This window comes from Schistocerca serialis, chromosome 11 (assembly GCF_023864345.2).
Source record: "Schistocerca serialis cubense isolate TAMUIC-IGC-003099 chromosome 11, iqSchSeri2.2, whole genome shotgun sequence".
NCBI classification, from domain to species: Eukaryota; Metazoa; Arthropoda; class Insecta; order Orthoptera; family Acrididae; genus Schistocerca; species Schistocerca serialis.
Genome location: NC_064648.1, coordinates 112,861,095 through 112,867,286, shown reverse-complemented (window position 1 = coordinate 112,867,286; position 6,192 = coordinate 112,861,095). Strand labels below are relative to the sequence as shown.

The window sequence follows — 6,192 nt, the reverse complement described above, 5'->3', positions numbered from 1 at the left end:
GGGCAGGTAGGTTAGAAAATTTAAAAAGGGAAATGGATAGGTTAAAGTTAGATATAGTGGGAATTAGTGAAGTTCGGTGGCAGGAGGAACAAGGCTTTTGGTCAGGTGATTACAGGGTTATAAATACAAAATCAAATAGGAGTAATGCAGGAGTAGGTTTAATAATGAATAAAAAAATAGGAGTGCGGGTTAGCTACTACAAACAGCATAGTGAACGCATTATTGTGGCCAAGATAGACACAAGGCCCATGCCTACTACAGTAGTACAAGTTAATATGCCAACTAGCTCTGCAGATGATAAAGAAATTGATGAAATGTATGACGAGATAAAAGAAATTATTCAGGTAGTGAAAGGAGACGAAAATTTAATAGTCATGGGTGACTGGAATTCGTCAGTAGGAAAAGGGAGTGAAGGAAATATAGTAGGTGAATATGGATTGGGGGGAAGAAATGAAAGAGGAAGCCGCCTTGTAGAATTTTGCACAGAGCATAACTTAATCATAGCTAACACTTGGTTCAAGAATCATGAAAGAAGGTTGTATACCTGGAAGAATCCTGGAGATACTAAAAGGTATCAGATAGATTACATAATGGTAAGACAGAGATTTAGGAACCAGGTTTTAAATTGTAAGACATTTCCAGGGGCAGATGTGGATTCTGACCACAATCTAGTGGTTATGAACTGCAGATTGAAACTGAAGAAAATGCAAAAAAGCGGGAATTTAAGGAGATGAACCTGGCTAAACTGAAAGAACCAGAGGTTGTAGAGAGTTTCAGGGAGAGCATAAGGGAACAATTGACAGGAATGGGGGAAAGAAATACAGTAGAAGAAGAATGGGTAGCTCTGAGGGATGAAGTAGTGAAGGCAGCAGAGGATCAAGTAGGTAAAAAGACGAGGGCTAATAGAAATCCTTGGGTAACAGAAGAAATATTGAATTTAATTGATGAAAGGAGAAAATATAAACATGCAGTAAATGAAGCAGGCAAAAAGGAATACAAACGTCTCAAAAATGAGATTGACAGGAAAGCAGGGATGGCTAGAGTACAAATGTAAGGATGTAGAGGCTTGTCTCACTAGGGGTAAGATAGATACTGCCTACAGGAAAATTAAAGAGACCTTTGGAGAGAAGAGAACCACTTGTATGAATATCAAGAGCTCAGATGGCAACCCAGTTCTAAGCAAAGAAGGGAAGGCAGAAAGGTGGAAGGAGTATATAGAGGGATTATACAAGGGCGATGTACTTGAGGACAATATTATGGAAATGGAAGAGGATGTAGATGAAGATGAAATGGGAGATAAGATACTGCGTGAAGAGTTTGACAGAGCACTGAAAGACCTGAGTCGAAACAAGGCCCCGGGAGTACACAACATTCCATTAGAACTACTGATGGCCTTGGGAGAGCCAGTCATGACAAAACTCCACCCATCTGGTGCGCAAGATGTATGAGACAGGCGAAATACCCACAGACTTCAAGAAGAATATAATAATTCCAATCCCAAAGAAAGCAGGTGTTGACAGATGTGAAAATTACCGAACTATCAGTTTAATAAGTCACAGCTGCAAAATACTAACGCGAATTCTTTACAGACGAATGGAAAAACTGGTAGAAGCGGACCTCGGGGAGGATCAGTTTGGATTCCGTAGAAATGTTGGAACACGTGAGGCAATATTAACCTTACGACTTATCTTAGAAGAAAGATTAAGAAAAGGCAAACCTACGTTTCTAGCATTTGTAGACTTAGAGAAAGGTTTTGACAACGTTAACTGGAATACTCTCTTTCAAATTCTGAAGGTGGCAGGGGTAAAATACAGGGACCGAAAGGCTATTTACAATTTGTACAGAAACCAGATGGCAGTTATAAGAGTCGAGGGGCATGAAAGGGAAGCAGTGGTTGGGAAAGGAGTGAGACAGGGTTGTAGCCTCTCCCCGATGTTATTCAATCTGTATATTGAGCAAGCAGTAAAGGAAACAAAAGAAAAATTCGGAGTAGGTATTAAAATTCATGGAGAAGAAGTAAAAACTTTGAGGTTTGCCGATGACATTGTAATTCTGTCAGAGACAGCAAAGGACTTGGAAGAGCAGTTGAACGGAATGGACAGTGTCTTGAAAGGAGGATATAAGATGAACATCAACAAAAGCAAAACGAGGATAATGGAATGTAGTCAAATTAAATCGGGTGATGCTGAGGGGATTAGATTAGGAAATGAGACACTTAAAGTAGTAAAGGAGTTTTGCTATTTGGGGAGTAAAATAACTGATGATGGTCGAAGTAGAGAGGATATAAAATGTAGACTGGCAATGGCAAGGAAATCGTTTCTGAAGAAGAGAAATTTGTTAACATCGAGTATAGATTTAAGTGTCAGGAAGTCGTTTCTGAAAGTATTTGTGAGGAGTGTAGCCATGTATGGAAGTGAAACATGGGCGATAACCAGTTTGGACAAGAAGAGAATAGAAGCTTTCGAAATGTGGTGCTACAGAAGAATGCTGAATGTAAGGTGGGTAGATCACGTAACTAATGAGCAGATATTGAATAGGATTGGGGAGAAGAGAAGTTTGTGGCACAACTTGACTAGAAGAAGGGATCGGTTGGTAGGACATGTTTTGAGGCATCAGGGGATCACAAATTTAGCATTGGAGGGCAGCGTGGAGGGTAAAAATCGTAGAGGGAGACCAAGAGATGAATACACTAAGCAGATTCAGAAGGATGTAGGTTGCAGTAGGTACTGGGAGATGAAGAAGCTTGCACAGGATAGAGTAGCATGGAGAGCTGCATCAAACCAGTCTCAGGACTGAAGACCACAACAACAACAATGTAATGTTGCAATAATTTTGTAGGCTTGTTCTTGATGTAAACAAATTGGGTTACTCTGTATATAGCTGTTCCTAGCGTCTCGTACATAATAACATGCAATGTTTTTATTCACCATGAAAATTTTTAGCAACAGTTGCGGATGTTCCGCAAAGAGTGTATTATGTTTGTAACAATTACAGATCTGAAGATGCAATATAATTTTGTTGAAACTAATCATCAGGATATGTATCAAATGCGATCACTTCATAGCGATTCTAAACACTGCATTTGGTCGCTCAAGCGTAGGCAGCTGCTGGCAGGTGTAAATACTACTGAGCATCACAGTAATAAGTCACGGTTGCCAAATATAAACACGTATTATTTACAGAAGAATGGAAAAACTAAAAATAAAAATCTAAACTTCGTCCGAACAGGTCTCTTGGAAAACCCAACGGTACCGACCGGCCGCCGTGTCTTCCTTAGTTGACAGGCTTCACTGCATGCAGACATGGAGGGGCATGTAGTCAGCACACCGCTCTCCCGACCGTATGTCAGTTTCCGAAACCGGAGCCGCTACTTCTCAATCAAGTAGCTCCTTGGTTTGCCTCACAAGGGCTGAGTGCACCCCGCTTGCCAACAGCGCTCGGCAGACCGGATGGTCACCCATCCAAGTGCTAGCCCAGCCCGACAGCGCTTAAATTCGGTGATCTGATGGGAACCAGTGTTACCACTGCGCCAAGGCCGTTGGCCACAGAAGAACGGAAAATCTGGACTGGGAATGGTCAGTTTGGGTTCCCTGACTAACGAAGGAAAACGCGAGGCAATAGTGACCCTACGACCTATAGTACAAGGTAGGTTCAAAACAGGCAAACCTACGTTTATAACATTTCTAGATTGAGAGAATGTTTTTGATACTGTTGACTGGAATATACTCTTTGCAATTCTCAAGGCAGCACAGATAGAACACACGGTCACACGGTTATTTACATCTACATCTACGTGATTACTCCGCTATTCACAATAAAGTGCCTGGCAGAGGGTTCAGTGAACCACCTTCAAGCTGTCTCTCTACCGTACCACTCTCGATCGGCACGCGGGAAAAACGAGCACTTAAATTTTTCGGTGCAAGTCCTGGTTTCTCTTATTTTATCGCGGTGATCATTTCTCCTCTTGAAGGTGGGTGCCAACAGAATGTTTTCGCAATCGGAGGAGAAAACTGGTGATTGAAATTTGATGAGAAGATCCTGTCACAACGAAAAACGCATTGCCACCCTAATTCACATATCATGTCTGTGGCACCATCTCCCCTGTTTCGCAATAATACAAAACGAGCTGTCCTTCTTTGTACTTTTTCGATGTCATCCGTCAGTCCCACCTGATGCGGATCCCACACCGCACAGCAATACTCCAGAATAGGGCGGACAAGCGTGGTGTAAGCAGTCTCTTTAGTAGACCTGTTGCACCTTCCAAGTGTTCTGCCAATGAATCGCAGTCTTTGGTTTGTTCTACACACAACATTATCTATGTGATCGTTCCAATTTAGGTTATTTGTAACTGCAATCCCAAACTATTTAGCTCAATTTACAGTCTTCACATTTGCGTGACTAGTCGCGTAATCGAAATTTAGTTGATTTCTTTCAGTACTCATGTGAATAACTTCACACTTTTCGTTATTCAGGGTCAAATGCTACTTTTCGCACTACACAGATATCTAAATCATTTTGCAAGTCGTTTTGATCATCTGATGACTTTACAAGAAGGTAAATGACAGCACCATCTGCAAACTATCTAAGACGGCTACTCAGGTTGTCTCCCATGACGTTAATATAGGTCAGGAACAATAGAGGGCCTACAACACTTCCTTGGGGAACACCGGATATTACTCCTGTTTTACTCGATAACCTTCCGTCTATTACTACGAACTGTGACCTTTCTGACAGGAAATTACGAATCCAGTCGCACAACTGAGGCGATACTCCGTAGGTACGCAGTTTGCTCAGAAGACGCTAGTACAGAAAGCAGAATGAAGTTATAAGGGTCAGAGGACGTGGAAGGGAAGCAGTGGTTGAGAAGGGAGTGAGACAGAAGTGTAGTCTCTACCCCAAGTTGCTGAGTCTGTGCACTGAGCTAGCTGTAAAGGAAACCAAGGAGAAATTTTGAACGGGAATTAAAGTTCAGCGAGGAGAAATAAAATTTTTGACATTTGCCGGCGAGAATATAATTCTGTCAGAGGCGGCAGTGGAGATTGAAGTATCTTGAGAAGAGGTTATAAAATGAAGACCAAGAAAAGTTAAACTAGGGTGATAGTGTGTAGCCGAATTAAATATGGCGTTGCTGAGGGAATTTGATTTGGATATCAGACAGGCAGAAGCAGAAGATAAGTTTTGCTATTTGGACAGCAACATGGCAAATGATAATATCCGTTCTTTCAACATTAGAAAAAATTGTGACGTCTGACCTTGGACACTAACAGCAAACGAGAGAAATGCCCTTGTGTTAGTGCCTTCAAAGCTTTAATCTAAGTTAGTTCAGATAAAGAATGCAAATTATTGAGACACCTATCAAACGCGTGTACAAAATCCGCTGTACTTTTGAAAAGCATCTGCCCGTACTAGCGATACAGTGACATACAGAATCTGCAGAGCGCTTACGGGAAAATCTACTAATCCATCACATTCACGTTACTTCGCAGACGAAGTATGTTGGCGACGAAAAATCTGTTCCCTGCATATCAGAGCCGACTCCGTAGATATTCTTACACTTTTAGTTCTGTTAGCAGCCACAAAAACAGTGACACTCCAGTGGCTGGCAAAAGCCAGGGGTGGAACTTTATGGGGTCATCCGCGATGTCTCCACTGGCGGAGTGCGAGCGATTAATTCGGCGCCTAACGGAGTAAGAACTTTTATACGCGGCGAGATTGTCGCTGGCGGGTCACCAGAAACAGTCCGGAACACTTGAGAAACGCAGAACAGAGCTTCTGTCGGGCCGCTAGTTACTCCACTAAAAAACTACTCTCCTTGCCATTAACATCGCGACACCACAAATGAGGCAAGCGACAAGCGTCAAACTGGAATGACGTATACTATAAATCATCACATCATAAGTATGCGCACACCTACTAGTGGGCATTTAATACGGTCTGTATCCGCCCTTCGCCTTTATGACAGCTTGTCTGCTGGGGACACTTCCAATCCGGTTTCTGAATGTCTACATCTACATCTACATGTATACTCTGCAAATCACATTTAAGTGCCTGGGAAAAGATTCATCGAACCAACTTCAAAATTCTCTATTATTCCAATCTCGTATAGCGCGCGGAAAGAATGAACACCCATATCTTTCCGTACGAGCTCTGATTTCCCTTATTTTATCGTGGTGATCGTTCCTCGCTATGTAG

At 42.1% G+C, this 6,192-nt stretch overlaps 1 pseudogene; it reads right to left on the bottom strand.

The window, feature by feature from the left end:
- Positions 1 to 3,425: 3,425 nt before the first annotated feature.
- Positions 3,426 to 3,543, bottom strand: LOC126427533 (5S ribosomal RNA; annotated as a pseudogene).
- Positions 3,544 to 6,192: the final 2,649 nt, after the last annotated feature.